The 24182-nt window shown below is 37.6% G+C and overlaps 1 protein-coding gene and 1 long non-coding RNA gene across 6 annotated transcripts in view; both read right to left on the reverse strand.

Annotated features, from left to right (window-relative positions):
• The window catches only part of ROR2 (ROR family WNT receptor 2), a 142273-nt gene that overhangs the window by 57544 nt on the left and 60547 nt on the right, over positions 1 to 24182 (reverse strand). The window lies entirely within an intron of this gene.
• On the reverse strand, positions 2590 to 23690 carry LOC146753809 (uncharacterized). The gene is made up of 2 exons (XR_014939308.1): positions 23465 to 23690; positions 2590 to 13871 (listed from the first exon to the last, which is right to left on the reverse strand). It is a non-coding gene; the product is annotated as an uncharacterized LOC146753809 (long non-coding RNA).

Consider the following 24182-nt stretch of genomic DNA (forward strand, 5'->3'; position numbering starts at 1 on the left):
AAAAATACATTCAAAATAGTATATAAATTCCCTTTAGATTTCAAAGTTTTCAAAAATAAGTTGACTTATAGTATTTATTGTGCCTGTAGGTCACAGTTTACTTAAATGTAACAGTTTACAAACCCCCAAGCATTTGAAAAATGTGGTTTTGGATTATTAAATTAGCAAAAAGCAGTTGCTACACAAAAGGGAGTGTTAAATTTTTTGTTCCCATTTTTCTTTTCCTCAAGGTGAGCATTTACGGGAGTCTATCCACTCACCCCAAGCTGCAGCTTGTCAGGAAATCAGGTGTAGTATTTCCTCACCCTGTCAAATATTCACCTCATTTATCTAAGTTCTGATTAAGATGGATTAAGAACCAGCTGGCTGGTCACAGCCAAAGGGATTGTGATCAACTGTGCTATGTCTGGGTGGAGGCCTGTAACAAGCAGTGTGTCCCAGCCTTGAGACTGGTGCTCTTCAGCATCTTAATCAGTGACATGGATGATGGAATCCAGGGCACCCTCAGCACATTTTCAGACAACTCCAAGCTGAGCAGTGCAGTTGATACGCTGGAGGGAAGGAAAGCCATCCAGAGGGACCTGGACAGGCTAGAAAAGTAAGTCCGTGTGAACCTGATGAGGTTCTACAAGGCCAAGTACAAGGTGATGCACTTGGGCCAGGGATCCCACATATTTATATAGACTGCAGGAAGAACTAAAGAGTCCTGCAGAGAAGGATTTGGGGGTCCAGCTGGATGAGAAGCTGAACATGAGCCAGTAGTGTGCACTTGTAGCCTAGGAGGCCAACAATGCTTTGGTCTGCACTAAAAGAGGGGTGGCCAGTAGGGAGAAGGATGTGATTATCCCACTCCACTCAACTCCTTTGTGGTCCCATCTGGAGTACTGTGTCCACGCCTGGGGACCCCAGCACAAGAAAGTTGCAGAGCTCTTGGAATGGGCCTGGAATAGAGCCACTAAGATGGTCAGAGAGTTTGGAGCACCTCTCCTATGAAGAAAGGCTGAGGGAACTGGGCCTCATTATGTCTTTCCAATACTTGAAGGGAGCATTAAACAGGAGGAGAAGTGACTGTTTACATGGGTGGATAGTGATAGGAAAAGGGGGGATGGTTTTAAACTAAGACAGTGGAGGTTTAGGTTAGATACTAGGAAGTTTTTCACACAGAGGGTGAACACTGGAACAGGTGGTCCAAAGAGGTTGTGGATACAGCATCCCTGCAAGCATTCAAGGCCAAGGTGGATGTGGCTCTGGGCAGCCTGGTCTAGCGGTTGGCTAAATGGCTTCTGACATTCTTTTCAACCCAGTGCATTCTATGATTCTATGATTCTATGATTTCAGTCCAAATAATCAGAGATACAAATGCCTTATCTCCTATTTGTACCTGTGATCCTATGGCAACGGCCAGAAAAATTCTGTTAACCAAAATAATACTGCTCCTTAGAAGGTACCATACAAACACACGTTAAGTAACATTTTTGAGTAAAAAGGAGTTTGTAACCCAGACCACAATGCAAAACAAACAAACAAACAAAAAAACAACAAAAACAAAAAACTACCTTTGCAATTTGAGTTGTATGTTTAGTCTGAATCCCAAAAGCAACCAAAGGAAGTCTGAAGTGACAGAGCTGCTGCCATTTCCTGTGTGACCTGAGGCAGGGCAGCAATACAGAAGCTACCTTTAGGTAACTTAGACTCTTGATACCTGGAGATGCAGTTCCCCTGCCAGCTTTGTCTCTTCTGTGTGTGCTACAAGCCTTGATGCTGCTGTGAATGAAGTAGCGCAGAGGGTATCAAACCCTTGAAGTTGCTTCTTACCATCCAGAAGTACTTTCAAAATCCTGATGCCATTGTAATTAGAGCCATTAATAATCCTATTTTTTTTCCCCTCAGTTTTGTTCTTCCTCACTTATCTGTTTTTCTATCAGAAGGATGCATGTTAAGGTGATAGTCCTTACACCAACAAGCTCAACTGTACAGACCCTTGGAGTGAGATGTTTGGTGTGAGAAATGTTACTAATGTATTGAAATAAATAAAGTGAAGGTTGAGCATTCTCATCTAAATATACTAAAGTACTAAATAAAGAGTAAGAAATACCCAATGTACTAACAGAGAATGTTAATATATCTCAAAACAGGCAACTAGGACCATATTCACTTTTCATCTTCACTCAGTAACACAGCACTGTACCATGGCAGTTTATGATCACTTATGTGGTCATTCTCTGACTAACTTACAGTAGAGACTTCAGTGTTTCTGGAAATGTTCAGGACAAGAGCCATAAAATATGAACTATTCTGTTTATCTAAAACATTCCATGAAACAAGATACATTTCACCTTGCTGCACTTATGATCTGTCTGTCCCTTTAGACTTCCCTCCACCTTCCTATGTCTCTGTAAAGCTCATCCATGCCTCCACCATCCAAAGAAAGCTCTCATCTTTCTTTCTCCTTATTTTCATTTTAAAAATTTAAGAACAAGACTTGCACTAACACTAGTGAAAAGATTTAAATTTACCCATTAATATTCTATCTTAAGAAGTCATATTCTCACCAAAACTGATCAGATTTCTGAGATGTCAGTTAAGTTATTTTCCTCTGTGGATCACTAAAATTATAGGTGAATGGTTATTTGAGGATAGAGGGAGCAACTAAGTTATATCCATCTAAATGCTTAAACGTACAAAATTCATATCCTTATGTTTGAAGTTCGTACATCTTCTCAATTAGCTAAGAATTGGAAAGACTGAACTTTTTAAGATTATGACTTAATCAGAAACACACTTCCGATCCATCTAGCATTTACTATTAAATTAACTCTATGTCATAAAATGTGAAGAAAATAATTCTAATTTTTTTTCTTTATCTTCTTCTTTCTTCGTTTAATCTAGGGAAAAGATTCTCTGGCCATGCTTCTCTAAAATGCTGACTTGTCACACATAATGCAGTTCTCTGTTTACAGCAGTGCACAGCTTAATCTATTTTATTTTTTTTAATTAGTTTTCTGCCAGATGTCGCCTCATTCAAAATTTGTACACAGCAAACAAACAAAACAAAAACAAAAACAAAAACAAAACAAAAAACCAAAAAACAAACAACAAACAAAAAAGCATAATAATGCAGTCCAGCCTTTTGGCAAAATGACAAAACAGACATAAATTAAATGCCGGCTTTCTAGAGTTTACATCACTCACACCCCTCAGTCTACGAGGACCTACAAATTACAGCTGTCAAAGTTTTTGTATAACCTAAACTTTCAGCTCTAGAGAACCCTTACTTGTCTGCATTTATTTATATTCTTGGTAATGGAGTGGTTCATTATTTATACTAGCTGCTTAAACAGTAACAGGGTTGTTTCAGGAATTGTGCATTTATGCAGAGATGGGCTGCACATTTTATGTATCTGAAGAAAATCAAGTTTCACCAACCGTACAAAGTTGACTTAAATATGTAGAATCATAAAAGCAAAATACTTTCCCTAAAATCTTTTGGAATAGTTTTAACAAGGAAGCAATGTAGATTAGGTTACTTCTCCCTTATACTAGTCAAGTTGCTTGGTTGTTAAGATTTAACGTTATTACACTGGTACATTTTCAATTCTCCTTTCATTTTTAAAGGCATGTAAGCTTGTTCATGTGTAAAGAACAGCTCTGGAGAAATGCATTATGGAAGAGTTATTACCCACATACTAAACAGTCTCCTAATTGAACTTAAATGAAAGCTGGCAGTCTGCAATTCTTCAAAAACAGAAATGGGTGACGCTTCTCAAACAGAGACCTGTTTGATCTCAGTGTCCAGAGCAGTAGTAAGACTTCTCACATCTTTTATCTCTAGCACTTCGAGCACATGTTTCCTTTCAAAAGTTTTGTTTCAGCCTCTAAAGATTTGATCATTATTTGCCAGCAATTGGAAGTCTGGACTGGGTGTGAAGTACCTACAGCCCACATTACACTGTGACGGGTGTGCTATCATAGGTGGGAGTATAGTGTATATGAATAAATATGCATAAAACTAAATCGTAATTTAGATATTCTATCATATTGAGTTCCATTCCTCCAACACCTTTTAAGCTAGTACCTCTTAAAGCAGAAATTCAAGTAGCCTGTAGAACACAGTTTCAAAAATGTAATAAAATGGCATTCTGGATTCAGTATTTCAGAACCTAAAAGCCACTTAAGAAGTTAAGGATTTCTTGTTAAAAAACTGGTAGTGACTACGTACCCTGACAAAAGGTGAGTGTTCAGGACCTCAGTGAGATGGGATTTGCTTTTCCTTTAATAAGCTAAGACATCAGATCTACGCTCTTAATTCACGCTTACACAGAAGCTGCCCTTGGGACAACATGCCTGCTTCTGCAGAAGCAAAGTAAAGCAGGTGTGCAGAACAGTGATGGGGAGTGAGGGGGAAGTGGAGAAAGACCTATATACATCTAAACAAAATCATGACTCTACCTGTAGTGTGACTAACCTTCAGAACACTTTGGGTCAGAAGGGAGAGGAAGGAAGGTCAGCAGGAAAGCTTAGCACTCAGAATCACTAGTGGCTCCCATATCGCTTAGCTCTAGGTAAGCAGCACACACATTTTTGTTCTAAAGCCTGAGTCCTGAGCCCAGACTGGGTGGGATTCTAGGCGGTCTGATCTACTGGGTGGCAACACTGCCCAAAACAGTGGGTTAGAACTGGATGGGCTGCAAGGATCATTCAAACCCAAGCCATCCAATTATTGTACGTTTGATAAACCACAAGAATAATTTTTGGATGGGTAATCCTCCTCCCAGAGTTTATTTATAAATATCTAGAAAATGCAAAGTGGCCACAAATTGTCTTTTCATTGCAAAGTGTATAACCAATTTTTTTCACTAGTCACCAGTTTTAAAAGATCAGCTTGCTCACTTATTAAAAAGTCATTCAGCATCCTGGATGACAGGTGAGGAAATAACAACATGTCTACCTTGAATCTTTCCAAGAGTAGCAACAGAGCAAAAACAGAGAAAGGGAATTTTTTCTGCGTTTGTCATATGGAAATGCAATCTGTAGATACAACAATTTATGCCCTAATGCTTGCTCTAGCATCAAGCAGAACTTCAGCTGAATTCTACAAGTGTATAACACTTGTGCAATTCACTTGTTCCACCATCAGAATAACAGACATTATGAAAAAAGAAACAATACCTTCGGATAAAAAAGCGACACCGGAAGGCATGATTTTTCATCTTCTTATTCATACTATGCAACTACACAAAAAATCACCAGCTTGCTGTTTAGCAAAATGCTTGCTCTTTGGAGAAGAGAGCCAACAGGTTTTTAAGGAAGCAAAAAATTGGGGGGTGAGTCTTCCCCTGTACTCAGCACTGGTGAGGCCGCACCTTGAGTACTGTGTCCAGTATTGGGCCCCTCACAGCAAGAGAGACATTGAGGCCCTGGAACGTGTTCAGAGGACAACAAAGCTGGTGAGGGGTCTGGAGGAGAGGCTGAAGGAACTGCGAATGTTCAGCCTAGAGAAGAGGATGGAGAAGAGGATGCTCAGGGGAGACCTTATTTGCTCTCTATAACTTCCTGAAGGGAGGCTGCAGTGAGCTGGGGGTTGGACTCTTCTCTCATGTCATTAGTGATAGGACCAGAAGGAATGGTTTCAAGCTACAGCAGAGGAGATTCAAGCTGGACATTAGGAAGTATGACTTCTCAGAAAGGGTGGTCTGGCAGTGGAATGGGCTGCCCAGGGAGGTGGTGGAGTCACCAACCCTGGAGGTATTCAAAGAATGTTTGGATGTTGTGTTGAGGGGCATGGTTTAGTGGGAGCTACTGGTAATAGGTGAACAGTTGGACTGGATGGTCTTTTAGGTCTTTTTCAACCTTGGTGATTCTATGATTCTATTCTATGATATTTACCCACCTAACATGCTGATGTATCAGCCAGACACAAAAGCTACGTGACTGACGTAAGAAATAGGCTGTTAAATACAGCCATTCATTCTTTGCCTTAAGTTAACCAGTGCAGGCATCTACCACTGCACGCGCTAGATTATGCGTGAAAAAGTTCTATAGTCCTTCATCACTCACTGTAATAATGATACAGTCCAAACAGTTTGTTTTGAAAAACAGCTTTATAATAAGCCAGCAGTACATCTTAACCTGGTAGCAACATGCCCTAAAGCATTTTCTTTCATTCATACAGTTTGTCATTTTATGAAAATACATACTAAGGCTATTTGTACTCTACACAAAGCTAGAATGTAGGACCTGAAACAGAACACCCAAAATTTAAGGTAAAATATGTACATTTCAGTTCTGAATGAGGCACTAAATCAGACAAAACTTGCTTCTGACAGACAAGTGATGAATTATAGGATTTTCAGTAATCCTCTAGTAAACAAAGTTAACACTGTTCTTCATGCAGAAACTGCTGGTTAAATCACACACAGCATAGATCTGGTACTCTTGCTGGAAAATATGACATTACCTTGATTGTCAGACACCCCTCTAGAAACACTCAATTTTCTAGCTGGCCTCTATGTAAGTACACAGTTCAAAAGAAAAATTATGTGATAGAAGTCATAAACATACAAAAACTGCACCTAGCAGAGCAGACTTTAAAAGAGTTTTCTATGTTAGGGATCAAGGAAGAAAAGTGCTTTTAAAAATATACTGTGAAGGAAGGAAGAAGGATTACATGAAGCTGGAATTATTTTGCAAAAGAAAATAAAGCCTGTCGTCCCTCTCCAGCAGGCTGTAAAGATGTCTAACATTAAAGCCAGTGTGTCACCTGTGAGAGGCTAAGTTCTATATGTTATTTGGAACAGGACCTGCCTTGCAAAGGTAAGCTCCTTTATGTTTGGCAGAGAGGCAGCACCACCTTTTGACACGGAAAAACACTCATTTGTGTATAAGATCATACACTCCTTGATGAAATATGCTGGTTTCAAATAAGTTTGAGGAACAAAAATCTTTTTCATGTACCATTCTAAGATTAAAAGTTAATCATTTGGAGGAGAATATTCACCAAAAGGTATGCTTTAACACTTGTACAAAAAAATTAACCTGCAAGAATGGCAGACTAACAGGAAAAAATTGCATCAACTTTCCTCTGTCATCATCCTAATTGACTAACAAAAATTATGATTACTGAAGTGGGAAAATACATCAACACTTTCTACAAAATTTCCTTACTTCAGAGAGCCAGATCTGCATAAGATTCTAGGCAGGACAGACGAAAACAGAAGAGTAGACGGCTTATAAATATTTTCAATAGAGATATTTTTCTTTCTAAACTACTCCTATGTACTTAAATATGAAGGGATGCTACTTTGTGCAAATGCTGCTGATCTATCTGCAAAAATATTCAGTAGTATTTAAAGTGGTAAAGAGAAGTAAAATCCCTGAAGGAGCAGAAGACAAAGACACTGAAGCCAGAATAAGTTGAACTGCTGAAGCAGCTTTTCACAGAAACAGACTATTCTGCAGGTGCACAGTGAATACTTGCTTCATTTCAAATTTCAACTATTTCATTCAAAGCTGAAATACCAACTGGGATTTTAGAAGGCAGGAAAAGTTATTTTCCTCTTACAGTCCATGAATAAAAATGAGGTGAGATGCTGAAGTCTTGTTAGAAAATCTTGAAGACCATGGTAACAACAAACAATAAGTTCAATTCAGTAGTATACACAGGTTACATTGGAAGTAATGACTCCTTTCTATTTCCATGAAAACTACAACAGATACAAAGAGCACAGAAATGCTATTTGATAAGATCAAACTCTCAGCTACAAAACATTTTTTAAACACAGGCACCATTATTAGTTGCACATTTTTGCCAGTGATGAACAAGAGCCTGTATGCCGTGCTTGTAAAAATCTTCAACAGTGAAGGTGACAATGCTATGAGGATGTTGCTGCAAGGATAATCTTGCACATACAGTCCATCTTTCATTGGGTCAGTCAGATGGAAATCAGAAGGTGATAAATCAGGTCTATACAGTAGGTGTGGTAGGACAGTACAGCCAAGATAGTGCGCTCTACAATCCATCTGGTAGGGGCCAAGTATTACTGTGTTGCAAGAGAAAGGCTATCTGTCTTTTTCTCTGGTCTGCTTCTGGAAGTCCAAGCCTTCAGCTTAGTCAGCATCATGACGTAGCAGTCAGAGTTGATGATTTGACAGGGTTCCAGAATATCCAGAAAGATCACATCTTTCTTGCCCACCCCAATAGACAGTGCACATAATTTCCCCTGCTGTGGGCTGCCTCTTGAAAATTTTCTCCCATGGGAAACTGACATGTTGCCACTTCATATGCTGCTTTATTGGCAGAGGCTCATATTGGTGACATATTAGTGATGTCTCAGCATCACTAATGACGTAATCCAGGAAAATCTGCTGGATCAATAGGGCCTGACAAACCTGCATGTGCTGTTCTTTCTCTTATTTAATGAACATCTGTGGAACACATGTGACTCAAATTCTGTGATACTCCAAGACTGCCACAATTGCTTCTAATGCATTGAAGCTGATTTTCAGCTCTGTAAACAGTTCTCTGATTGTCATTTGCCAATTCACATGGGTGAGCTGATCAAGATGCTCTTTATTTTGTGGTGCATCTGCTGTGCATAGCCATTCAGAATGTGGCTTGTCTTTTTGCCGCTATCAGACTGCTGAAACTCAACATCCACTGACTCGCAGTGCTCACATCCACTGTCTGGCTTCCAGAAACATCCAACAAGCAAGACAATAGGTGCAATTTTTTCCTTGTGGAGAAATTCAGTAATGCATCTCTGCTTCATAAGCACTTCCATGTCAGATGTCATTTTGTCAGACTCTGCTGCCATCTTTCACGTGGCAACAAAATGTAAGAAAACACTGGCGAGAATGTTCAATCACTACTGCCATACTGCAAAATAACTAAATAAATTCTGATATACCTTAGTTTGCGCACAAACCAGAATGAGTTAGTTTAAAAACACTAACACAAAGGTTCAAGCTCTACTGCCACAACAACATTCACCTCTGATGTTGTGGGTCAACAAAATCAAACATATGTCACTACTTTCGGAGCAGTCTTCATAGATACTATTGCATTTTCTAAGTCAGTATGTTTCAAATCAGAAACCATATTTTGGGAATGCTGTTTTTATTTCTTGTTTGTTTTTTCCACATGCAAGGTAAATACATTCCATTTTACTGCTTTTCCAGTGCTTGTTTTATACACTAACACCACAATTATTAACAGCACTTAAAATTAGAAAACTTAAGAAATGTATATTAGACTAACTATTGCTGAAATATATTGTACCAGTCAGTAAAAAGGTTACCAATAAAGTACTTCTGAAACTTTACGCTTTTGTAATTGTCAGAGAACCAGTCTTTCCTGTACAACATTACAGTCAAAAACCACTTCAGTTACATGTAATTCTTCTACTCTGGTCTTCTTAGCGTAGAAGCTAGAGGAAAAGACAGATCAGTTACAGTTCTTGGAAACAGCTTAACCCTTCTGCTAAAACCATTTCAGGTTTCTTTCAAAGCAGCAGGGAAGTCTGGATGCAGTGCAGAAACTAATTCTGTCAAGAAAGAGTGCAACAATTCTCTTTTCCTTTAGATAAAATCAAAGTGCTGGATATAGAAGCTCTAAAATGTTGTGGCATGGATTCAACAGTGGGATTTGCTGGCTTTTCACCATCCTAACCATTATTCAAAGCAAAAAAGTTCATTTATCTTTTAAGATAAATTTCCCATCATTCTCAGAGCATGAAGCAGTATTCTCCCTTTTTGTCTCTGCGTAATAGGGCACTGTGCTTGTGGGAAAGGATAAAAGTAACTCCCCAAAGATTAAGATACATCAGTAAAAAAGACAAGGGAGATACTACTTTACATCAACTGAGAGCACAGATTGTCACATTTAAAGCTTTCAGGTAGGATAATAATGACCACTTTGATCGACATCACCTCCACAATGACTGAGACTTTATAGTGAAAAGACTTCACTGCATATTTGCAATTATTTTGATAGTATGAATTTATCTTCAGATTCTTGTCAGAGGGAAATGAGATGACAGTACAACAAACTGGTTGTTTTTTGTTTGTTTGTTTCAGTCAAATTGTGTACACAAAGATAAATCAGTTCAAATCCCTAATATGGGTACGTCTAGCACCTATAATAATTGGCATTCCAAAGTCGGAGTTTCATATTAAACAACATTAATGAACATCTTAAAGACAATTTCATGCATCATAAAGGTATATACCAAGTGCGTTAGGCATTTGTGGTTGTTTTCTTTTTTTTTTTTTCATTTAAACATGTAGCAAACTGCTATAGTTGTATTAAGGAAAAACAAACAACAAACAAACAAAACAACACACAGAAGCTCTTCCAGTTTCACAACTACCTAAAAACACATAGCAATGGCTCTGTTAATTTGATGCATCCCAGTCTGAAGGTTTATATTTTAACCAGAAACCACAGTTGGTTAAGTAAAATACAGATTACTGAAGAATGGAAATTGCAGGTTGTGATACAGCATAGGCATACTGGAGCAAAACTGTAGTACTGAAGAACTTGTTTTTTCTTCCTCCAATATCCTGCTGAATTCTGGAGAATTTTGTTGCTAATACCATTCAACATTAGATTCTACTCTTTTTTATTAAACTTCCACTTGTAATGTTTATTGGCATATATTTAACAAGAGATTTTCCTGCACACTTTTGATCTTAGGACTTAACTTATTATATGGTATTATATACTTGATTTAAAATCTCACCTCCTCCTCTGAACACCTTGAACAGATTTTTTAAGATAAAGTTGTTACTAGTATTCAAATGAAGAAAATTCATTCAGAGCCGCCTGCTAACGAATATGAGCAAATACTATGTTTACTACTGCAGATGTATCATACAAACATAAGCTCATAGATATACATATTCATAATTGTTTAGGACAATCATATATGCATAGCATTCAACAACCCTCATAAATCAGCCAAAAGGTAATTTTACTTATAAAACTTAATTTGATCACAGAACAGAATAACTTAGTTTAAAAACATGATCTGCTCAAGCTTGCTTAAGCCTGTGTAACTGTTAAACGCCTGTTTAGACAGCACAACTGCTACTAAATGGATAAAACTGTCCAGTTGTAAAAATGTTTGTATCCATGACCTCCTATACAGCTATGGGCTGCCTCATTGACATTCTGGATGCCAGTGGGCAATAACCTCTGTGATCTTGCTATTTTATCAAGGGATTATCAAAAGAGGAAACTGAAAATGTATGAGATTGCAAGAAAAGCAATTCAGTGTAACAGGAAGAATTCAAACTGCACTTCAGCTTTCTAAGTCATTTCCACCCATTATAGTTATCATGCCCATGCATTCACTTCAGGCAGTCCTGACTCCTGCCAGCATTCATACTTCTGGTGAACATCAGGCATTCATGTCCACTATAGCAGAAGGTGGACCACTGCTAAAACCTTCATGTGAGCTGGAAGGAAGCTGGAAGCTGGAAGAGCTGGAAGACCTGAAGGACGCTTTCTGTGACTTTGACTGCTCAGCTGCTGCTTGTGAGATGGCTTTCTGCTTCTCTTTGTCCTGTGCCACATGGACCTAATGGTCTACATGTTGATCCTTCACAGGCTGAAGGCTGAGTAAAGGGAGCATCCACCCTTGAGAAGTAAATCAGGCATTGGATTTATGTGCCATTGTTGGCTTGGGAGTGATCCTTATAGTTCATGAGAGAAGAACAGCTTCTACAAGACATCTTCCCCTTGCCCCATGGGAAGTGTTCTGCTCTCGAAGCTGCCACAAATAGGCTGAGTAACATTATCTCCTACATGTGACAGAGGCAGGGAAGTATTTAAGGTTTCAAGTGTCTGACCTACATAAGAGATCAAAAGCAACAACAATATCAGCTTGTTCACAGAATGAACATATTTCAGATACACCAGCTAAAGCCAGTCTATGGTGGTTATGAGGCCTACATTTTGTGTCTGTAAGTCTTCTTCCTTGGTGCTCAGATAAACCAAATTAAGCTGCTCCTGAGTTGAAATAAAATCACCTTTTACATGTTCTACAAGTTATTATGTTTAATCATAATATGTAAATGTGTAAATATATATTCACATATGTATGTATATTTTTTCACATACACACACTATATATTAAAGGAAAAAAAAAAACTTGTTACATTTTGCACAGTCATCACTACACATGGCTTAAATAGACAACTGTGGACAGTGTCCACAACTGAAGTAACAATGTTTTAGCAGTCACAGAACTATTACATTTCGATATTCAGTGTTTTCTCAAGCACATAAGTAGAAACACATAGACCCTGCAGTACTGTAATTATGCATTAAAAATATTATAATTACAACAGTGTTGCCCAAACAGGAACAGGGGAGGAAAATTAATGTTAAAGAAAAAACAATACAAAATGAACCAGAGAATACACTATTCAGCGGCTTAAGTGCAGCAGTTTCTACTTTAATCCATTCAGTATACAGACCAGCACTACACAACACCTCATTAGAACTGACTTTAAATACTCCCAGCAAAGCAACACTTCTGGGATTAAGTCCCATCAAATTATTTGATGAGAATACTTACTAAGGGTAGTTTAAACTCTAGTACTTTAAACATACGTAACAAATCTACTTTAAAATACAGATCTTTGGTACAATACATACAAATTTATAATGCTTATGGCCAAGGTCAACTGCAAAGAAGCAAGGTAGATAATCCAGAATATGGACTCATGCACAGCATTAGAATGCATCAGAACTGGAGCATTCAATGTCTCAGTCTGATGCTAGACCAAGTTTATCAGAAGCTTTAGTCAGTAATGCCAATGGTTTCTCTCTTCCTTTTTAAATATCCAGGGATTGGGCAGGGTGTCAGCCACATCTCTGTGCAACCTGTTCCAGTGCCTAACCACCCTCACTGCAAAAGATTTTTGCCTTATATTGGAAACAAACCAACATTTTTCAGTAACTTCAAACTCATTAGAGATCTTAAGGAAATACCTCAATAGACAAAGTCAGTATCCTAATAATTATCACTCTAATAATTAAATCCATATTGAATGCTTACAATTACTGAATAATTTCCTGAGAAATTTCAGCACCTTTTTATTCATCTGTTTCCTAAAGAACTACCAAAACATTATGCATCTTGTACTACACTGCCTCTAAAAGTCAGTCAAAGGTAAACAAACGAGCAAAGTCTCATGGTCCTAAACAAACATTTCCAGGGAACTCCTCTCTGATATACATTAGAAATGTTCTTCACAAGTCAAAGGCAGGTCCCTAGAGTCACATAAAGAAAGATAGATTTGTCATGCCATTAATCCAGCTCTATCTCTTTACATTATTACTTCTGCCCCAGAAACAGCAATTTAATTAAATCTACAATGTTCATCAATAATAGTTATGGACTTGGGAAGAAAAGGAACTCTGACTCAAAAATAAACACATGGGAAGCATCTATCTCCAAATCAAGGGGACTCTGCTAGCAGAACTATATGAAACAATCCAAGTGCTCTTTGTAGCCAGTGGATGAGCATTTGAGCTGACTCCAGTGAATAAAGAGACTGCACACTTTAAGAAAAGCCTGCTGGGAAAGAAGAAATAATTTTCAGTTCATCTGGTGACCCTGGCTCTCCAGACACATACGTGTTTCAGGCTGGGGGGGGGGAATATCTGTTAAGTGAAGCTCAATTCCTGCAGTACGAAGAAGTGCAGGATTTAACTGCCAGCTTTTGTAGAAACTAAAAAGAAATCCTTCCACATTCATCAGGTAAGACTATGGGTAGTTCACGCTTCTGATCTTCTCAACAGCAGTAGAAGGCATCATATAGACTTCTGGGAAAAGGTGAACAGGCTCCAGGTATCAAAACAGCTTGAGTAAAAGAAAAAAAAAAAAATCATGTAACTGGAAATATTTGTGCAAAGGATGGATGAACACTGGTTTTAGGAATAGTAGCAGACTGGAGATCCAGAAAGTCACTCCTTTTATTTGTGAATAAAAAGCTGTGAGTTTACAGGGATGCTTTGGACTTACATTACAGACCGAATGCTGAGTATGCACCTAAAATATACCTACACACAAAGATGCAGACTTATAATTCAGTACCCTGCCAGCTGTTTATACTAAAAAAAATTATCTATAAAATCCAGGACATATTTGCAATGCAATTATAAACCACCTTTTTATGAAATGTCACTCAAAGATGCAGAATATATTTCATACCTTTGCACACATAACAAAGATAGCTGCAGTAGACAGCTACCCTCTTTCACACTGTTTCATGCTAGCTTTATTCTCTGTTCCACTTTCTCTCAAGCAGTGAAAGGCTGCTCAATGTTTACTACTTTTTTTCTTTCACTACCCATATAAATTAAAATAAATAAATAAAGATAGCAAGGGTAAGGCAGAAAAAAAGTAAAGGCAGTAAAAGGTACCCTCAAGAAAACAACAGTCTCAAGAAAAGCCTGTACATTCACCAGCTAAGGGTTAACCGATTTGTTTCTAGCTTGTTTTCCTTAAACATGTATTCCAGACAACATTAAATTGAGGCTAGAAAGAGGGGGAAGCCAAGAATTAACGTTAGTGCATTATGGAATTTTTAAAGGCACTTCCTTCTCACTCAGAGTCAAAAGTTATGATCACTCAACTCTTTTCAAATACATATTTATTTTGTAGCTTTTGCCAAACTAAATGAATCCTGTCTCTAAGTTAAAAAATAAAACCATAATTTTCCTCATTGTACTTGAAGTCTGCCTTATTTCCAAGAATGTCAATAAGACTGTGTATGAATTTTTCCCCTTAGAATGAATTCTTATCTATTCAGATTTGTGCCACAGCAGCAAGTTACTACTACAACTTTTTAAGAACTTACATTTTCAGACCAAAGTTATTTATTTATTTATTTATTTATTTATTTATTTATTTATTTTGCAATTAGGAAAACAATCAGCTCACTTCTCCTGGAATGGTGTTGTCCACAATTTTATTTTTTTATCTTTTCATCTGTTATAAATAACATTGAGCAATAACAACACAGCTGATTGAGCCTGGAAGTCAAATATTGATTAGCTATATAAAATAACACTATCAAATTTTATAAAATACTTTCTAAAACTGTATTTGGGAATGTTTTCCTTAATGGATAACTTCAAGTTAGCCATGTCCCCAGAAAACATTCCAGTTTTCTGACTATGAAGATATTCAAAATGCCTTACAGAATTTGTGTGAAATCCTCACTGCAAGAGTAAAGAGTTCAGAAATAAGGTCCCCCAAATCAAATACTTGTATGTGAAGAGCTTTAAAGTACTAAATAAAATAAAAGTAAAAATAAGACCATTTTAACAAATGTAGATTACTCTGAATGTCATTCCCCCAATTTGTTTCCAAGGAAACTACAACAGATACAAAGAGCACAGAAACAATATTTGATAGAGGAAACCAAACTACAAAGCACTATTTTCAACATAATCACTATTATTAGTTATCTAATTTTAGCAGTAATGAAGATGAACCTGTGTGCCATACTTCTAAAAACACATACCAGTGGAGCTGATGCACTATTTCACAATGCTATGATGGTGCTGTTGCTAGAAATATGTTCCCCATGCAGTCCATCAACCAGCATGAACAGATGGAAATCAGAAAGTAACAAATCTGGACTATACAGTGAGTGTGTAGGCTAGTACACCCAAGCTAGGCAGTGTGCTACACAGTCTTTAGACTGTTATGGGGCCAAGCACTACTGTGTTGCAAGAGGAAAGCTGTCTTCTTCTCTGGTCTTCCTAGGAAATTCAAGCCTTCAGCTTAGTCACCGTCAAGGTGTAGCAGTCACAGCTGATGATTTGTCTGGGTCTCAGAAAATCCAGAAGGGTCAAACCTTTCCTGTCTATTCCAAAAGACAGTGAGCATCACTTTACCCACAGCTTCTTAGACATTTTCTTCCATGATGAATTAACATACTGCCACTTCATGGACTACTGTTTTGACTCTGGCTTATAGTAGTGACATCACATTTCTTCAATAATGAAACAGTACTGGAAACTACTGGTTCAATATGTTCTGACAAACTTACATACAGTATTCTTTCTGTTCCTGAGATCTACCTGGTGCAAACTCTTATATTCTAACGTAGCCATCATTGTTTCCAATGCACTGATGCCTATTTTTAGCTTTGTACACAGTTCCCTGGTCACTGTCCCTTGATGCGCACTGATGACCTCATGGATATGCTCTTCATTTTGTGGTATGACAGCTTGTCAACAGTTTACCAGCTGGTTTGGCCCAGTTCCATGACTAGAGGGGCAGAGGGATTTCAGATTCCTCGCCTCTGGAAAAGGGAAACAGGGGACCCAAAAATAATTAAAAACATTGGCTATGATCTGAGGAGAAACAAACTAATTTACTGAATATGGTATCGGAATGCAAGATAACACACTATAACACAATATAATTAGAATTGAAGCTAATAAATCAAATATAATGAGAGAGTATCTGAAAGCTGTAGGCCGTACAGTAATACTGAAGTGATTCGTGCAGTCAGGACAGGCAGCAGTGAGGAGAGGCAAAGGAGAGCAAAGAGAAGATCAGATGACCTGGCCAAGAGTTATATCTCCTCTCTAGCAGCAAAGCCCCTGGGGAACATCCACTGTTTGGTCTTCAGAAACACTCAGCAAGTACTGATGAATGTCAGTGGGTAACATTTTTTGCGTGGAAGAATTAAATGACACACCTTTGTTTCACATGCACTTCCATGTCTAATGCCATTTTGTCAGAGCACCCCTCTGCTGCCATCTGTCATATGGCAACAAAATATTAAAAAAAACCACAAGCAGGAAAGTTCAAACTCTCTTGCCATACATATGCCTCTGATGCTGTGGGCCAACATAATAAAATAGAAGGCATTACTTTTGAAGAAGCTCTCATGATTTCTCACAAGGGGGACCATCTGTGATCAGTTCCCATGGAATTAAAGAAAAGGTGGAAATAAAATGAAAAGTTTAATTAAAAAAAAAAAAAGTGAAGCATCTTTTTTTTTTCCTAAGGGTCAAGACTAATTGCTCTCTGACTCTTCCATATTTTCCACATTGATATCATTTTTCATGATCTGCTTTGCCACTTTAACTTCATGCCTTTTACTCAAGAATATTAGACAGTTTTAACAGGTAGAGAAGAAGGCAGGTGGGAAAATGGAACACTAAGAGAATAATAGTTTACTAATAAATTACAGATGATGCAATTTTAAAAATCTTGATGTGTAGGGCCTCATGTTCACATGTGCATTGGCTTTTCATTGTAAAAATTAGCTTTAACAAACCATCAATAGCATTCAGATGAAAAGTGATGTGGAAAAATCAGCCAAATTAGTTACATACTTGGAAGGAACTAAAAATATTAGATCTTCAGAATAACCAAAACTGAAGTAGCAATGGATGATTCCCATATAATTCTAAGGAAGACCCTCACGTAGGTGAGGATACTCAACACAGATGCTATTTATGTGAAGGCAGAATAAACTAGCACATCACTTTATGGCTTTGATCTGCTTTTATTAATGTTTGCTGTTGAGAAGTTCAGACAGTGACCCCATTCCAACAAATGCTGTATTTGTCTCTTTCACAAACTCAAATAGTAAAGATCATTTACTCTTTCTGCTATGTGTTTGATTTGTTTACTCAGCATACCTCCAATAGCAAAAGTAAAAATAAACAGAAAGAGGATTTATCAGGCCCTGAGTTGACCACATCTTTTTGAATGCTGCATGTTTCAGCACCCCAGTCAAAACTTTGACAATCTAGTAGTAAGCAGCAACTCCTTTTTATGCGAAGATTTATCAGCAGCAAGGGCACTGAAGTCAGTGGGAAATATCCTGGTAATAGAACAATAAAATCATGAGGTTTGGAAAAGACCTCCAAGATCATCCAGTCTAAGCACCCACCTATCACCAAAATTTCCCCACATTAAACCATGTAATTTCATATAACACCTAAACTTTTCTTGCACACCTCCAAGGATGGTGATTCCACCACCTCCCTAGGCAACCCATTCCAGTGCCTGGACACTCCTTCAGAGAAGCAATTTTTCCTAACATCCAAACTCAATCTCTCCCAGCACAACTTGAGGCCATAAATAAGTAGCAATTATAGTAAGCAACTTCAATATCTAACAATGAAACAATGAAAACAAAAATAGTTAGCCACTACTGACTTGACAGTGAGGTTTGGATACAACATACATATTCGTTCTACTTTGGATAACAGTTATGCTCTCCTGTCAAAAAAAGCACTTCAAAACAAGCACTACAAGAAAAATAACTACAATGCACAGATTAGGCAAATGGAAAATACATGATGTTCTTGATCTTAGATAATTTTGCATGTACACACACACACATACATATAAATGTACTTTCCAGAGCTTTAGATGTACAAGCAGTAATTAAGAACATACTCTGAAAACATACTCCATTTGACCACAGCAGAAGTAAGAAGTCTGAACTTGTTGCAGAACTCGACCCATAGCCAAATCTGGGAAACTTTAACATTCAGCTCTTAGGAAAATTGATAGTACAGAAGCAGTTTCTGAGAGCTATCATCACATTAGCTACAGGGACAGTTAGTGCTTCTGAGGCTCCTTTTCAAGTTCTTGCATGTAGGTTTTCTTCCAGTATCTCAGATTTGCAAGATACATACTTTCTGCTGCATCATGTGCATCACACACAACATAGAATAAAGGCAATAGGAGGAGCAAAATGGAAAACATAAGCTGATTTCTAGACTCAAATTTCTGACAGAAAGCATACACTCTAAACTTCAAAAAAAGCAGATGTCTCCCTCTCTCTCTCTTTTTATTTTTTTAACCATAAGGAAATTCAGTAATAGCCCAAAAATTCCAGATTTTTTTCAGCTGAGATAAAAATAAAAAAGCCCCTCACTATAAGAACAGCTCACATCGTTCTTTCAAAACCCTTCTTAATGTTAAGCATGTGAAAGTGAACTTGTACTTTCTGGTAAGGACAGAGGCAGCTGAACAAATGCCAAATACCACTAAGAGTTGTTTCAGAATCTCCAGTCCCCAGAGATTACAGGGGGAGTTCTGTAGACACCAAAAGACTTTGTAGAGCTTAAGTAGTGCTCAGAACAGCACTCTGAATCCTGGGCAGTTGTTTATAAATACTCATTTCTAAACATATGAAATTTTCCCCAGAATGAATGAAAATAGTCCTTAGAGCGTAGCTGAGCACTGTTTAGTTACACTGACTTTTAAACTCTAGTGCTGCAAAGGATTAGCAGTTACACATTCTCTCTGTAAACAGTCTCTTTTCATTAAAAAAGCCCTTGCACAAAGAATGTATTATTATTTATATGCAAAGAAAAGAAACAGTCTTTTCTACTTCTTCTTCCAAAGTTCTGATTATGCTGAACATGAGCTTTCCAGAGGAGAAAGGTTCATAAAGGAAGAGAAAAAGAACTACGTGGAACTATGTGTTCAGATGCTTTAAGGCTATGATGTCAGGGCCCCGCTGTGCAGAGGCCAACATATATATCGTTTTTATTACAACCATTATTTATCCTTGGTAAGCATCAAGTAACACTAGAAAGATAAAAGCAGCACAGAAGATTTTCAAATTCTTGAATTTCCAAACTTGAGCAAAGAATGGAAGAATGATAAAAAGTTAAAAACAAAACAAAACAAAAAACAACAAAAAAACCCACCACATACTTAGCAAGGTAACTTATCTCTTTAATGTAACTTATGAACATTAAAATATTTTAGGGTGCTCTGCAATGCAGCTGTACTTTGTTACAGTCTGATGAAGCAGACCTCTAACAGGGAACAGGATTACTAAGAGCTATCATTCATATAAGCCAAACCAGAGCAGGAGATCAGTTATTTTCTGAGTCCATGCCCAACTCTTTGTAAATATTCCCATGTGTTTGCAATTAGTTAGTGAGCTATTCTGACAGCAAAGGCTGTTGGCGTCTGTTTTCCAGACAATTTTGCTTTCTTTTTTCTTTCCCCTGCACAACTAAGACTCAGTTTTATCATGTTTAATAACAACACTGCCCAACAGTAGGGTCTTATACATATATATTTTTAAAAAGCCCCACACCTTAAATGGAATAGTTTATCTCCCTTAGTTTACAACATAAACTTTGGTAAGTACAGAATATTAACAGAATCTAGTTTTAGCTGCTGCAGCACTTAGAATACATCGAGTATGGGGAAGGATTCAACCTCTGCTGATCTGAAATTTATTAGCGGTAACAGTTTATTTAATGAACTAAGTTAGCTACATATTCCTCATCAAAATCTGCCAAACTAATGCACTGTCAGTTGCATCCCAAGACATAAATTCATGCACACATCATAAAGGTGCAGCCTACATCATACTGAGGTAAATCAAGATCTGGGAGTACTGGTGGATGAGAAGCTAGATATGAGTCAGTCATGTGTCCTTGCAGCCCAGAAAGCCAACCATACGCTGAGCTGTGTCAGAAGAAGTATGGCCAGCAGGTCGAGGGACATAAGCCTGTCCCTCTACTCTGTGCTGGTGGGGGCTAACACAGAGTACTGAGTCCAGATGTAAAAGTCCTCAGTACAGGACAGACAAGGACCTGTTGGAGCACATCCAGAGAAGAGCCACAAAAACGATCATCCATGGAATGGAACACATCTCCTTTAAAGGTCCCTTCCAACTCAAAAGATGCCATGATTCTATGATCATGACCTTCAGGAACATGTGGTATGACTTATATACATTCAAACATCACTTTTTTTTTGTTGTTTGTTTGACATCAGGTGATAACTTAAGTGGCAGACTAACTAGTCATGTATCATAATTACAAACAGCTTATTATATGAACAAGAGTAGAATACTTGTTCATATCAAACAGCCTCAATCATATGCAGTATTAAGTGTTCTTCATTACTACATTAGCAAATATGATGAATTGGGACTAGAGCTGAAAAGTAAGCAACTTTTGTGTCAGTAAGTTGTATCTACTGCTCACTGAAATTAAAACTGAAGTAATCACTTTATAATCGCCAGAGACAAAAGATAATAAATAAAGTGCAGAGGGAATTGCTATAGTCTGAGAGGAAGTTCTTATGAGATTACTAATGTACTAACTAAAACACTTCTATGGTTTATGTGTGTCATGGTTTTATAAAAAAACTGACTGGGAGTCAAGAGACTCTCCTTTTTTTTCTTCTCATCTCCGTGGTGTGTGTTCCCTAGTTATTTTACCTTCAGTATTAGAATAAGGCCTTCGTTTTTGGAAACTCTCTCATTTTATTTGATTTATTAGCTTCAGTTCCAATTAAATAGCATTACATTAAGTTATCTCACATTCTGCTACCATATTTGGTAAATCAGTTTTCTTCCTTAGCTCGTTGCTGCTGTTTTGTTTTTAGGCCCATCTCGGGATGTGGGTCCATGGGTCCCCCCGCACCATTTAGTCACAGAACTAGGCTGAATCAGGCCACAACCATTAACAATGTCATTCATTAACTTACAGTAAGCATTGAAGTTGCAATACAAAATAAGGATTCTGAAAACTAATCTGACGAAGTGATACTGATAACCTCAGAGTATCTAGAAAGAGGGGACTAAGTGCAATTCATGCTATGAATATGACTTTAAATTGAGTGAATACCAGCACTAGCTAACATATGAAAGAAATGGGAAATGGCTAGACAGAAGAGAGAAATCGAAAATTCTGCAGTCTTCAAGGAAGGTAATATATCATTATGGTAGTTGGAAATGTCTGTTTAGCAGAAAAAATTGTGTAATGATTCTCAAATTTTGTATCTACACAGAAACCATAACAATTACATTCAAGCCATACCTCACCTCCATATTCCATATTTAATGCAGATGACTCAAAAAATAAGCCTAACATCCAGTCATATTTTCTGTCTGGAAGGAAAAGTGAATTTAATCCAAAAAACAAATACAATATAATTTCTACTGAGTCAGATACAGACAGAGTCTTACAAAGCAATTTGCTTTGACTGTTTGAGAATGAAATCGTCCCCAAGTATCTTCAAGAAATTCAGCATGACTAAAGCTGAACAATCAGCCAGGATTTTGTTACAAAACCAAATAATAGGTGACGTTTCATCAGATTCACCTTTCAAGTTCATCACCAATATTTATGCTGTTAAACAAATAAGAACAGGTATGAACAAGAATACTAAACAAAATATTTCTAACAGTATTTATTATTCAAATAAAAAAACTACATGCTGTAATTACATAATGTAAGAAACAAAACTAGGTCATTACACAGGCTTGCTTGATGAGATCCATCAAAATCTTTGAGTTATTTACAGTCCTTGAACACCAAAACTGATCTGTATCTGCATTGTACAAGGTATGAAAATATGAAGCTCTCATTCACCACAGGGTTATACTTTCATTTATCTACTCTGTTGTGAGTAAGGCTAAAAATTATTTCAGTAGTGACCAAGAAACCCATTGGAAATTCCTGTCTCAGAACACTCCAATTACTACTATGTCTATTCACATGAGATGGTTGCCTTTATAGATAGATATTATAGTTTAACTTCATAGTAACACACTAATCTCTGGAGTCAATAATTTTCCAGACTGTACAAACCTCACTGCAATCAAGCACAATCTCTTTCTCAGTTGACTCCAGTGAAGAAACACTTGCAATCCAAAGAAACAAGAAAGCAGACAGAAAATGGTCAAGGCTAGTAATATAATTATGCATCCTGATCTGCATTTATTTTGAATTTACCACCTGAAATTCAACCAGTACTTAACAGTATTTGCCACATACGATTCAGTTACTAAAATACGAAAATATGCAACAGAATACTCATTCATTTCTCTGCCAATACTGAATTAATGCAAACAATTTGTTTTCTAATATTTATCCTGTTAAGTTACGAGTTCCAAGAAATGGAACCTTCCTTGGGAAACTATTCCTAACAGGCACAGAAACCTTCTAATAGTAAAATGCATTATATGGACAGTGAATGAAAGTTTTCTTGCTTATGTTTACTACTGCTCTTCTTATTTTCCTGTATCCTTTACTGTTTACAATGCAAACATCACCTAATATTTCTGAACTTGCACATTCCTGTTCCATCACCACTTACTTCTTCAAAATGCTCATATCCAGCTAACCCTCAGCATACATTTGTACACATGTACACAGGTTTCAATTATTTTTGTTGTTTTTCTGAGTTCCTTTCAGTTCACAAATGACAAATTCCTACCTGCAACATTCTAGCAAAATACATTTTCCCACCTCACAAAAATGGATTGTTTTATACGCAGCTGCTGCTCTGCAGTCCACTTGCCAACCCAGCCCCTCCCAAACACACTCAGAGATCTTTCCTTCTGAAACCACACTGACTAAAGCAGCCTTCGTGTCCTCTGTCCTGATCCCTTTATCTCACTCTCCACTGTAGCAGTTTCTCCCTTTACCCACCTGTGCTGTTAAGTGCATCCTGTAACAATAAGATAAAAGTAACCCAGCAAAAGATAATAGTTGTTTTTAAACATAAACCAGTTTTTCAATCCAGTGCACTATGCAAGCACACACTGCTGTACAAGTTGATCAACTGGGATTTTTGGATACTGGAGTAAACACCAGTAAGCAGCTACAGCTCTGTGATATGGCACTGTCAGAAAAGCACAATACACTCAGGCAACAATTCAGTTCTTTCATGAAGGACATTTCAACAGAGAGTGCCGGGGGCAGCACCTCATCACATGCCCTGAGAGCACTGCACTGTGATGAAGTGAGAAGAAACCATAATTGGTGTTAGCAAGATACAGGCAAAATCAGGTGAGAGGTTCTATTTTTATTCTGTATTCCAAATAAAGCAACATATATCAGAATAAGCAGAACAAGGAAGGATCTGATTGATGTTTATAAATATCCGAAGGGAGGTAGAAGGAAAATGGGTAAGGCCAGGCTCTTCTCAGCAGTATGTTGTGATAGGACAAGGAGCAATAACCTAAAATTTAAACATCAGATATTCCACAGAAACATGCACAAGTACTTCTTTATGATAAGGTTGATGGAGGACTGGAACAGGCTGCCCAGAGAGATTATAGTGTCTCCTATGGAAACATTCAAGACCCATCTGGATGCCTACCTGTGTGATCTATTGCAGGGTACCCTATGATCACTACAATTCTGT

This window comes from Coturnix japonica, chromosome Z (genome assembly GCF_054131305.1).
Source record: "Coturnix japonica strain WE chromosome Z, WE-NBRP24, whole genome shotgun sequence".
NCBI classification, from domain to species: domain Eukaryota; kingdom Metazoa; phylum Chordata; class Aves; order Galliformes; family Phasianidae; genus Coturnix; species Coturnix japonica.